The sequence below is a fragment of the Schistocerca gregaria genome, chromosome X (assembly GCF_023897955.1).
Source record: "Schistocerca gregaria isolate iqSchGreg1 chromosome X, iqSchGreg1.2, whole genome shotgun sequence".
Lineage (NCBI taxonomy): Eukaryota > Metazoa > Arthropoda > Insecta > Orthoptera > Acrididae > Schistocerca > Schistocerca gregaria.
In genome coordinates this window covers 128,987,441-129,001,090 of record NC_064931.1, presented here as the reverse complement: position 1 = coordinate 129,001,090, position 13,650 = coordinate 128,987,441, and the positions used below count along the sequence as shown (strand labels likewise).

Sequence of the window (13,650 nt, the reverse complement as noted above, 5' to 3'; positions counted from 1 at the left end):
AAATGAAAAAGCGTCTTCTTAGGTTATGCTTGTCTTTTCATTGAAGACATGAGCCTGCACAGCGACCCTATTTCTCGTTTCTGTCACTATCAGACGTTCCTTAGATTACATTTGTTCCCGAAATCGGTGAGGAAGGGGCCATAAAATGTTTCAGCATTATAAAGACAAAAAAAATTATAGAAGGAGCACAGCAGAGCTAAGCAGTGGATGGCGCAGCACGTGGCCGGTGCCTCCCGCGGCGAGAAGCCATCTGTTGAGCTGTTATCGCCCGGAAGCACGTCTACCTTTTACAGGGCACGCTGGATGGAGGCGGCGCTGCTGCTCACAAATCCCAGTTATCTGGCCGCAGCACGCGCCTGCCCCGGTCGCATTTCACAAGTGCCCGCCAACCTTCCATTGGTGGACTTCGCCGTCACGGGAAGCCCATTATTAATCTCGCTTGTGTACCGTGTCGAAAGACGGAAAGGGGGGGGGGGGGGGCACTGGCTGCTCCAGAAATATAAGGTGGCAGGCAACGGGCACCTTTTGTTTTACCACGTACAGTATCTGATAAAAAGTAGGACACCCATATTTAATGCGGAATTGACCACTAGATGTCACGAGACGCGGACATGCCAGCACAAAAGGAGGCGGGGAGTATAGTCTTGCCCATAAAGAAACAGCAAAGTAGAATAAGTAGCTCAGGAGAGCTCAGTAGCTTCGAACATGGACTAGTCGCTGGATGTCACATGTGTAACAAATCCATTAAGGACATTTCAACCCGTGCAAGTCTTTGCAAGGCAACTGCTGATGAAGTGATTGTGATGTGGGAACCCGCAGGAACGACCATAGCTAAACCGAGAACACGCAGACCTCACATATACACTATGTAATCAAAAGTATCCGGACACCTGGCTGAAAATGACTTACAAGTTCGTGGCGCCCTCCATTAGTAATGCTGGAATTCAATATGGTGTTGGTCCACCCTTAGCCCTGATGACAGCTTCCACTCTCGCTGGCATACGTTCAATCAGCTGCTGCAAGATTTCTTGCGGAATGGTTTGCCCATTTTTCACGGATTGATGCACTGAGGAGAGGTATCGATGCCGGTCGGTGACGCGTGGCACGATGTCGGTGTTCCAAAACACCCCAAAGGTGTTTTGTAGGATTCAGGTCAGGACTCTGTGCAACCCAGTCCATTATACGGATGTTACTGTCGTGCAACAGCTCGCTACAGGCCGAGCATTATGAACAGGTGCTCGATCGGGTTAAAAGATGCAGTCGCCATCTCCGAATTGCTCTTCAACAATGAGAAGCAAGACGGTAGTTAAAACATCAATATAGCCCTGTGTTGTGATAGTGCCACGCAAAACATCAAGCCCCATCCATGAAAAACACGACCACACCATAACACCACCGCCTCCGAATTTTAATGTTGTCAATACACACGCTGGCATATTACGTTCACCGAGAATTCGTTATACCTACACCCTGCCATTCGATTGCCACATTGTGTACCGTGATTCGTCACTCCACACGTTTTGCCACTGTTCAATCGTCCAATGTTTACGGTCCCTACACCAAGAGAGACGTCGTTTGGCAATTACTGGCGTGATGAGTGGCTTATGAGCAGCCGCTCTACCATGAAATCCAAGGTTTCTCACCTCCCGCCTAACTGTAATAGTACTTGCCGTAGCTCCTGATGCAGTTTGGAATTCCTGTGTGACGGTCTAGATAGATGTCTGTCTATTACACATTACGACCCTCTTCAATTGTCAGCGATCTGTGTCAGTCAAGAGACGAGGTCTGCCTGTACGCTTTTGTGCTGTACGTACCACTTCACGTTTTCACTTCACTATCACATCGGGAAAAATGTACCTAGGAATGTTTAGGAGTGTGAGAATCTCGCGTACAGACGCATGACACAAGTGACACACAATCATCTGACCACGTTGGAAGCCCGTGAGTTCTGCGGAGCGCCTCATTCTGCTCTCTCACTATGTCTAATGACTACTCAGGCCGCTGATATGGAGTACCAGGCAGTAGGTGACAGCACAATGCACCTAAAATGAAAACGTGTGTTTTTGGGGGTGTCCGGATACTTTTGGTCACATAATGTATACAGGGCCCATCGAGTATTTAGGAGGCTGGTTGTAAAAATGTGCTTGAAATCGAAGGAATCACGCGTGACTTCCAAACTGCAAACATCCGTTGAGCTAACACAGCGACTGAGTGTAAGGACTTAAAAAGAATGGGCGACAGTTATCGAACAGCTCCTCATAACTCACACATTTCTGTAGTCACTGGACAATGGATGACTGGAAACGAATGATATGCAGTGATGAGTTCGGTGGAAGGGTTTGACGAATGCTTGGAGAACGTTAGCTACCACCATGTGCAGTGAGAAGAGTGAGGTAGTGATGAAGTGGTGTTAAGGTACGGGTATGTTTTTCGTGATTAGGTTCTTGCCTCCTTATTGCGATTTAGGAAACGCTAAATGCGGAAGGATACGAACACATTTTGTAGCATTTTATACCATTCTGTACTGCTACAATGGAGAAGATAATTGGAACAGCCGGCCACGGTGGTCTAGCGGTTCAGGCGCTCAGTCCGGAACCGCGGGACTGCTACGGTCGCAGGTTCGAATCCTGCCTCGGGCATGGATGTGTGTGATGTCCTTAGGTTAGTTAGGTTTAAGTAGTTCTAAGTTCTAGGGGACTGATGACCACAGATGTTAAGTCCCATAGTGCTCAGAGCTATTTGAATTGCAACATGACAGTGCACCCTATTGCAAATCAGCATCTGTGAGACAGTGGTTTGTGGACAGTAACATTCCTGAAACAAAGTGGCCTCACCAAAGTTCCGACTTGACCCCAGGGGAACTCGTTTGGGATGAGTTAAAATGTCGAATTCGTTCCAGGCCACAGCGTCTGACATCATTACCTTCTCTGGTTTCTGCGCTTGGGAAAGAATGAGCTACCATTCCTAATCAGACACCCAGACACATCACTGGAAATGTCCTCAGCAGATTTCGAGCAGTCATAAAGGTGAAGGGTGGGCACACCTCATATCCATGTCATCTAATGTGTGTCTGGATACTTTTGATCGGATAGCGTAGACTCATATCACCAATTAAGGTAATTTCAGAGCCACTGTTTCATGAAGCCCCTGCGTGGAACTGAAATTTTGCAGAGCAAATCAGAAACAGGTGAGATACATACAGACATTCACAACTTTTTTCTCTTTTAAAAGAATGAATTATTCCTTTATCTCCGAAGGATGCCGCAGCACATTTATCACCACAAACTTCGGAGATCAATACAGGGCGTATTGTGAGATTCACTATCATAAACTCGATATTTTAATATATGACAGAGAAATGCCGAAGATTACACACTTTCAGCTGTTTTGCATTCAGACACAAAAAATCATTTTTTCGCATATTAACCATTCTATTGATGTTAATACACTGCCATACTAACTTTACGCAGTTTTTTTAATCAAATTCGAAGGTAATTTAAGACAAACGTAGGGCAGAGGAAAGCGTAGTGAGTTCATGAAATATAATATTTTATGCTTAAGTGTATTAAATGTCAGTTTACGCTTTAGTTGAAAAATTGTCCCAGCTGAAAGTTTTAGGTATACAGGGTGTAACAAAAAGGTACGGCCAAGCTTTCAGGAAACATTCCTCACACACAAAGAAACAAAATATGTTATGTGGACATGTGTCCGGAAACGCTTACTTTCCATGTTACAGCTCATTTTATTACTTCTCTTCAAATCACATTAATCATGGAATGGAAACACACGGCAACAGAACGTACCAGCGTGACTTCAAAAACTTTGTTACAGGAAATGTTCAAAATGTCCTCCGTTAGCAAGGATACATGCATCCACCCTCCGTCGCATGGAATCCCTGATGCGCTGATGGAGCCCTGGAGAATGGCGTATTGTATCACAGCCGTCCACAATACGAGCACAAAGAGTCTCTACATTTGGTACCGGGATTGCGTATACAAGAGCTTTCAAATGCCCCCATAAATGAAATTCAAGAGGGTTGAGGTCAAGAGAGCGTGGAGGCCATGGACTTGGTCCGCCTCTACCAATCCATCGGTCACCGAATCTGTTGTTGAGAAGCGTACGAACACTTCGACTGAAATGTGCAGGAGCTCCATCGTGCATGAACCACATGTTGTGTCGTACTTGTAGAAGCACATGTTCTAGCACCACAGGTAGGGTATACCGTATGAAATCATGATAACGTGCTCCATTGAGCGTAGGTGGAAGAACATGGGGCCCAATCATGACATCACCAACAATGCCTGCCCAAACTTTCACAGAAAATCTGTGTTGATGACGTGATTGCACAATTACGTGCGGATTCTCGTCAGCCCACACATGTTGATTGTGAAAATTTACAATTTGATCACATACTGACGAAACTAAAATGAGCTGTAACATGGAAATTAAGCGTTTCCGGACACATGTCCACATAACATCTTTTCTTTATTTGTGTGTGAGGAATGTTTCCTGAAAGTCTGGCCGTACCTTTTTGTAACACCCTGTATAACTACGCCGCCTTTTTCCACACGATGTTCGTGCTGTAAAGATTATATACTGTAGTACCATCTCCGTTATATCCACACTATAGCCGAAAAGTATATTTTTTGCTTACGTAATGTAATAAAAAGTAAACATGTACAAAATGACTGACTAACTTCAACAGTAAGAAGCATTTATTTAGTATTCGATATATTGCAAACACTAGAAACAGTGTCACTACCCAGTCATTCAGCAAAAATAATAAGAAGTGGTGAAAACCGGTTGTGAAGTACTGCATTAGCAGCCGCTGGTAGCCGCAGTGTGGCGACGTGTGGGTCAGAATAAACAAGCACCTAAGGGGATTGCGAGACGAGGCCAGCCGCGCGGAGCGGAAAACTGCAGCGTGCAGCGCTAATAACCGTAGCAAGCGGGTCGATGTCACCGGACCAGAGAAGCCCCTTCTTTCCGGAGCTATATGGCTCCAAATGTCTACGTACCCGTCATACGGTTCACTTAGATTTGAAGAACAGTTGCTATTCACAATATACATAAATGACCTTGTGGATGACATCGGAAATTCACTGAGGCTTTTTGCGGATGATGCTGTGGTATATCGAGAGGTTGTAACAATGGAAAATTGTACTGAAATGCAGGAGGATCTGCAGCGAATTGACGCATGGTGAAGGGAATGGCAACTGAATCTCAATGTAGACAAGTGTAATGTGCTGCGAATACATAGAAAGAAAGATCCCTTATCATTTAGCTACAATATAGCAGGTCAGCAACTGGAATCAGTATTCCATGAATTATCTGGGAGTAGGCATTAGGAGTGATTTAAAATGGAATGATCATATAAAGTTGATCGTCGGTAAAGCAGATGCCAGGCTGAGGTTCATTGGGAGAATCCTAAGGAAATGCAATCGGAAAACAAAGGAAGTAGGTTACAGTACGCTTGTTCGCCCACTGCTTGAATACTGCTCAGCAGTGTGGGATCCGTACCAGATAGGGTTGATAGAAGAGATAGAGAAGATCCAACGGAGAGCAGCGCCCTTCGTTACACTATCATTTAGTAATCGCGAAAGCGTTACGGAGATGACAGATAAAAACCAGTGGAAGACTCTGCAGGAGGGACGTCATTAGCTCGGTACGGGCTTTTGTTGAAGTTTCGAGAACATACCTTCACCAAGGAGTCAAGCAGTATATTGCTCCCTCCTACGTAAATCTCGCGAAGAGACCATGAGGATAAAATCAGAGAGATTAGAGCCCACACAGAGTCATACCGACAATCCTTCTTTCCACGAACAATACGAGACCGGAATAGAAGGGAGAACCGATAGAGATACTCAAGGTACCCTCCGCCACACACCGTCAGGTGGCTTGCGGAGTATGGATGTAGGTGTAGATGTAGATGTAGAAATTGAAATTATAACAACGCATAAATTAATAGCAGACTACCAATGTTGCTGTCAACTGGTCTTCCACAAAGTTTTACTGTGTTACGTGAAATGACATAGGCGACAGTTAGAAGTTACACAACAATCTCGTTTGCGCCTAAGCCGCATTGAAAACAGTTAAAACCGTACTTCAGAGACACTCTCCGCCGTGTCGTGTACGTATTGATGGTGTCACGGCGGCTCGCAAATTTGGTGTTAATAATTGCAGGAAGAGGAGCAGTGGGTGGCGGCGTCTTTGTGCGGCGGCATTGTGTGCGGAGCGCTTGAGGCTGTGTGGCCGAGAACAATGGCGCTCCCGCCTGCGCCGGCCGCGTCTGTACACGTACGTGCACTCTCTCTCTAAGGCCGCCTGTCCCGTGGACCAAGACACGACCCAACCACTGCTAACACTGCCTCCGAGTCGATGATACGCTTAGCCTTTCACACTGTCCACCGTTTTCGTCCACTTCACACTCGTGGAAATACGCACATTTCACACTAAATTTGAAAGACAAGGAACTCCAGCTGCACAATCGTGAGTTAGTAGTTATCACAGTGATCTGATTCTCAGTCTTGTCGGCGTGGAACAGTTGACAGAAATAATCCGCTCTTTCGGAAATGTAATTTTCAATTATATCTTCATACGAGGTCCAGAGGCTATGGCAAGATGGCTGCACGGTTTATTACAGTGCTGTAGACACCAACACATTATTCGTCGCAATACATGGCAGCAATGTTTTATAAGTAAGGGTCCAAGGCGCTGTAACTTCCTTGGGCGTAGTCATTTTCCTGCGCAGGTGTCGGCCGGGGTGGCCGAGCGGTTCTAGGGGCTTCATTCTGGAACCGCGCTACCGCTACGGTCGCGAGTCCGAATCCTGCCTCGGGCATGGATATGTGTGATGTCCTTAGGTTAGTTTGGTTTACGTACTTCTAAGCTCTAGTGGACTGATGACCTCAGCAGTCAAGTCCCATAGTGCTCAGAGCCATTTGATTAAGTTTCGTTCTTTGGGTTCTGTGCATTGTAGTGGAATGATCATCGATAGCACAAATATCCTACTCAAGAAATGATGATAAATATTACCTTAATTTATGTTATAAGGCACCTTTACATTACAGTGAGTGACTGAGGTCCGGCTGTATTACTGTTACTAAACGACATCGTGGCATATTCTAAATGGCGCGATATATTAACATGATTTGTTAAGTAAGACAATTTGACATTACAATGTGTGAATGGGGCACAATTCAGTTCTAATAATTTAATGACATCATAGCATATTCAGCAAATTGGCAGGAAATATTAACATGATCTATTTCTAAATTCTAAATTTGTGCTAAGTTCCTATGGGAGCAAACTGATGAGGTCATCCTCCTCCAGGCTTACACGCTACTTAATATAACTTAAACTAGCTTACGCTAAGGACAACACACACACCCATGTCGTAGGGAGAGCTTGAACCGCCGACGGGAGTAGCCGCGCTAACAGATCCATTTTGAACCTGGGCAGTTGGCTGCTTTGTTTTGAAATAAACATTTTATGCCGCAGTTACCGGTTAACCCTCTTAAGTATTATAAAGATAAAATAACATCACAGTAAAACTTCCAATGCATATAGCACAACGTTTTCCACACATCCTAATACGTGATATCGTCCGTAATAAGGGTTTTGGACATCCATGAAGGGTACAGAAAATATTATCTTGGACGTGAAGCCCATACGTAAAACTGAGAAAAAAAACAAGAAGAAAACCCTTTACGATTGCAATATTTTTCAATCTCGTATATGCATTACACAGCTGCGGTAGTTATGCCCGTACCTACTATACTTGTGCGAAACCCTTGTGTGTGTATTAAACCGGAGTCCTAGCAACGACGGAAAGGCTTCGTTCCGGCGTAGACCTCAGTGGTTCACAACCCCACAACCGGCCACAGAAGTCCACCCACCCCACCGCCGACCCACGCCGAACTCAGGGTTATTGTACGGTTCGGCCCCCAGTGGAACCCCCCCCCCCCCCCCCCCTCCTCCAGGAACGTCTCATACCAGACGAGTGTAAGCCCAAATGTTTGCGTGGTAGAATGATTATGGTGTACACATAAGTGGAGACAGTGTTTGTGCAGCAATCGCCAATGTAGTGTAACTGAGGCGTAATAAGGGAAACCAGCCCGCATTTGCCGCCTTAAAAACCGTTCACAGGTTGGCCGGCACACAGGACCTCGAAGCTAATCCGCCAGGGGAAGTCGTGCTGGGGACTGGCACGCCTTGCCGCTCGGAAAGCAGCGCGTGAGGCCGCTCGGCCAGCTGGGCGGGCGCGAAACCCTTACTAGGGATTTTTTTACTTGTTGCCGCCACCACACAAATGTGTGGAGTGTCTCATGCTGTCTGTATTAAAATTTATGATGTGATTAGTTTGACAACGGCCAAGGAGATGGAATTAGATAATCGCTAGATTATGAAATAATGTTTATTTCAAAATAAAACAACGACAACTAACACATGATACATTACTCTCACAATCTCCTTGAACTGTCTGCTGATTCCTCTGGTTTTATGGCGAGCGTATTTAAGCTTTGGCATGTTACCAGTCGGCAACGGCTTTGCCGCAGTGGCTACACGGGTTCCCGTGCGATCGCCGTAGTTAAGCGTTGTCGGACGTGGTCGGCACTTGGATGGGTGACCATCCAGGCCGCCTGGCGCTGTTTCCATTTTTCAGGGTGCACTCAGCCTCATGATGCCAATTGAGGAGCTACTCGACTGAATAGTAGCGGCTTCGGTCAAGAATACCGTCATAACGACCGGGATAGCGGTGTGCTGCCCCACTCCCCTGCTATCCGCATCCTCCACTGAGGATGATACGGCGGTCGCATGGTCCCGGTAGGCCACTCGTGGCCTGAAGATGGAGTGATTTATGAGACCAGCCAGAGTAACTTTAAAATTGACATAAAATAGAATAACATGTTCATAAATAATTAGACCCATAAGTCTGAAGTGCATTAATTGGCCCTATCTAGGACATGACGTCAACTTATAAGACTCTTTTAATTTATTAAGCCAGCAATAAAGCGAAAAATCAATACATCATTATTCCTGCCTTACACTGAAAATAGTAAGTATGTATTGAGGCATCAAGTTTCATGATAAAAATAAAGATCATTCTGTGTCTCCTTAATGAACACAGTCAAGATACGTTACCACTAACAGAAAATGTACTGATCTGAAGTGTTCATGAAATAACTAACATGAACTAATTTATGTGGTGTGGATATCGTGTTTGAGCGTTTTGGGGACGTGTTTAGTTGCCCGCACAAAGTGCAATGTACGGTGATATTTAAACGTTTTCATAAAATTGAAAATACTCCACAATGAATCTTTTTGTAGGGTGACGAATATGCCCGTTCTTATTCTAACAATGTGTTATCTTCGATTCCTACTACCTCAGTAACTTTGAAGAGACGCAGCATCCTACAGAAAAACTACCCAAACTAAAGATATTAATCAATGAAAATTGTCATCGTTTAATCTACATAACCAAGGATCTGTGACTTTCATTTGTATTATATTGCTCAGAAATTTGGTCGATTGTTTCTATTGCCTTGACACTCCATGTTATATTTCGTATTTGTGTAATATTTAGGATGTTAATTTTTTTGCAAATGACTCGGATGGAAGAGAGTTCAATTGCCAGAAGATAGGTCAATATTATATTAAGTCCATCAGGCTTCTGTCAAACTACGCTGAGCCTCCTAAGCCCAACTCAATCTTTTGATACACCGCCCTCTCTTCTCAGCAGTTTTGCGAACATCTTGTAATCTACGTCATTTGCACAGCTGATAGCAGTCTCGACTCAACGACTTACACTGCAATGATAACTGTATGCAAACGTCCTTTGTAGAATAATCCTTTTATGCTTGACCACATGTAACCCAGGGTAAAACAAACCCGAAACTGGATGTGAAATGATAACATGGTTCCTTTTGAAACTTCATTGCAGATTAAAACCATGTGCCGCACCGAGACTCGAACTCGGGATCTTTGCCTTTTGCTGGCAAGTGCTCTACTATCTATTTTTCCTCATTTTGTTCGGTATTGTTCGTTGCGTTTGGTCTGGGCGGACGTTACAAAACATCCGTTCAAGTTGATCGTTGATTGCTTTTCTCAGTTTTTTATTGCAGAGGGCGAGCAGCCCTCTGACCGAACACGCTGAGCTACCGTGTCGGCGCGTCTGAGCTACCCAAGCATGACTCACACACGACCCGTCCTCACAGTTTCAATTCTGCCAGTACCTCGTCTCCTACCTTCCAAACTTCACAGAAGCTCTTCTGCGAGCCTTGCAGAACTAGAACTCCTGGAAGAAAGGAAGTTTGGAAGGAAGAGACGAGGCACTGACAGAACTGAAGCTGTGAGGTCGGGTCGTGAGTCGTGCTTGGGTTGCTCCGACGGCGGCACGGTAGCTCAGTGTGTTCGGTCAGAGCGCTGGCTGCTCTTACTTAAAAGAGAGAGAGAGAGAGAGAGAGAGAAAGGCTAAACGATGAACTTGAACGAGTGTCTTGTGACGTCCAGAACGACCAAATGCAACGAACGAAGACGAACAATGTGATCAATTCAACAACAAAATTAAAAAAAAAGTGGTAGAGCACATGCCCGCGAAAGACAAAGGTCTCGAGTTCGAGTCTCGGTGTGGCACATGGTTTTAATCTGCCAGGAAGTTTCATATCAGCGCACACACCGCTGCAGAGTGATAATATAGTTATGGTTCCTTTTCTTCTAAGTCTTGTTCTGTTTTCTGAGACACCACCAGGTATAATGATTACTCGACAGCACGTCTCGTCTACCGTCGTGCGTTTTGGGAGTTAATAGTGATTAAAAGACAGGGAAGATATTACGAAGTTTTGGTATACTCTCATCAGAGATCTTAATTGTTACACATTGCATATTATGCCACAAGCAACTGATTGCTCAGCGACGTTATAGAGACATGACCTATATCTTTCCTCAGGACTATTTTTTGCATATATTTGTATATAACAGCGCCAGACATGACGTTCCCACGAAGGGTACCACTTTCTTCGCAAGGTCGGTGCCTTTACCTTCTTTCCAAACCAGCCTTTTGTCGGGACACGCCTGAGTGTAACATGTTCGTCCCTATGCTGCGATACTGCGAAGTGAGATGTATTCTGCATGAGAACAATTTATCACAGTACGCGGATGAGATTGTCATTTTTTCACATGTTCAGGTAACAAAGCTGAGTGAATGGCTCTTTGTACTCATTACTGAGCGTGGCGGTAATGTGAGGTTTCCCATATTGTTTTCTTTTTTTTTTTTCGACATTTCCCCTTCAACCTGTCTTGACACTGGATTACTTGGACCACAGTACGACTCCGAAGAAATATTGTACAGTGTATTATTACTTTGTGTTATTGTGAGTGAGCGTGAAAATAACTGAAAGGAATGAGTGTAGCCTGTTGCTCGCAAACAGCACCAAAGAGGGAGCTATGCTCATCGTCTCTGGTCTCCATCAAAAAGTTCACATCCCACGAACACACTAGTCTTTGTGGAGACATAAATTTCAATCCAGAACGTTCGTGCACAATCTGGTAACGCGTTAACCTATGCTTATCCGCCGGCCGCGATGGTGTCGCGGTTCTAGGCGCGCAGTCCGGAACCGTGCGACTGCTACGGTAGCAGGTTCGAATCCTGCCTCGGGCATGGATGTGTGTGATGTCCTTAGGTTAGTTAGGTTTAAGTAGTTCTAAGTTCTAGGGGATTAATGACCACAGCAGTTGAGTCCCATAGTGCTCAGAGCCATTTTGAATATGCTTATCCAGCAGGTTCAATTTTTTTTTTCATTGACAGAACAGTAACCGGACTAGATGCCAGCTCACTGGCATTTTTTCTCAGCCTTAGCTTTAGATATGGGTTCCAGTAGCGGATGAAAAGAAAATACTTGTTATCCTTGGAACAGAGATGCAAAACCTTTGTGTAAAAAGTTCGAAGACGTGCAAGTGCACATCCATCGCAAAGATGCCATAATCTTATTTATGGAAAAAATATGTATCCAGATAGCAGAATATTCGATAGTATTTTGTAAGATGTAAAAGTAACTTAGCAGAACAATGTTGACAACGAGATCCCAGGCGTTGTTCAGCCATACAAAATGAAGGGTTTTGTTTATTAGCACAGACATAACTTTTCCTTCTGAAAGCGGGAACACTCAGTGACGTCCCACACATCATTTCAAGGCGATATAGCGATACATTTAGAACTCACATTGCAAAAGATTTTATTGACGGAACCAACAGCGAAATTTATTAGTAGATAAACTAATTTGGAAACATAACGCTCCTTCCATGAAATGTTGAATCCGATGTTTGTAGAAAGACGTGCTTAACGCGAGACGAATTCAGTGCCCTTAAGCCGTTTTTCGATAAATTACATTTCGTGGAACATGACTACTAGTTGTGTTCTCTTTATCTCCATCCGGGCAGATAGAATCTTACGCTTGCGGCGCGTATCAGGTGATCAATTCCCCGACCTATTTATCGGCGTAAGTAGAGGCTCAGAGGAAGTGGGGTGGACCAGTAATGGATTGCGGTGTCTGCTGACTTTCATAATTCCTTTTGACACCCGATGGGCCGTTATATCGGATATCGAGAGCGACGGAAGCTCTTTGCCATTATCATTGTTGATGGAATTACGATCTTCTTTCTCCCTCCACGAAAAAGCAATATTAACAGATTCAAAGATTCTGTTTTTTGTTTCGTTTATTTACGCTCCAACAAAAACCGTGTACGATACCATTCCCACGACCTACTTATTTACAAACTATGTGAGTCCTTGTGGAAACACTTATATGCTGCACGTGCTCCACAATATGAACAAAATGGCATATGCTGCAGGAATTCGTTCACAGTACGTCAACGCTACTAGCCATCAAAGCACTTCACTCATAATGCACACACACACACAGACACACACACACACACACACACACACACACACACACACACACACACACACACACACACACACACACACCATACGTGAAAGAAGCCCTCAAACCCAGATGATACCACCTCGTCCATGATCTTTTTTTCATATTTACTCCAGAAATTCTGTTTTCAAATTACAAGCCATCACTTACCATAAAGTGCTTAAATTTTGACAGTTGACTGAAGGAAGAAATAGTCGAGATTGACTTCTCGTCCATATCGAGTGGACAGACGCGTCACTACATCGCAAAGGACAAGGGGGGGGGGGGGGGGGGGAGGGGGGGGGGGGTAACACTCAGCTTTGGCCTCCGTTATTGGAACTATCTACACACTTGCACCATGTGATACAGGGAATCCAAGGTTACGAAAATCGTGATAATGAAATAGTAAGAGTCCAATACCGATAAGATTTACAACTTCGCTTGCTATTCCCTATTTGAAAATGATAATACTTGCTTTTTAGGACTTCACAGCAATTAAGTCTTGCGTTCAGTGTTAACTTTCAACACTAAACGGTTCATACAAGGAGAACTCAAATGAAAATGAGACAGATAAAAAAGTAAGTAAACTGTTTATTGTTTCAAAAGTAATAGCCATAATTGTTAATATGTTCATCAAATTGTGAGACTAGACATCCAGCGCCTTCATGGAAAAATGTTTGAAGTTGCCACAGTACTATGATTTACCAAGACGTCCACCAATTCGTCC

The 13,650-nt window shown here is 44.4% G+C and overlaps 1 protein-coding gene across 1 annotated transcript in view; it reads right to left on the bottom strand.

Annotated features, from left to right (window-relative positions):
- The window catches only part of LOC126297767 (Down syndrome cell adhesion molecule-like protein Dscam2), a 1,507,668-nt gene that overhangs the window by 1,112,417 nt on the left and 381,601 nt on the right, over positions 1-13,650 (bottom strand). The window lies entirely within an intron of this gene.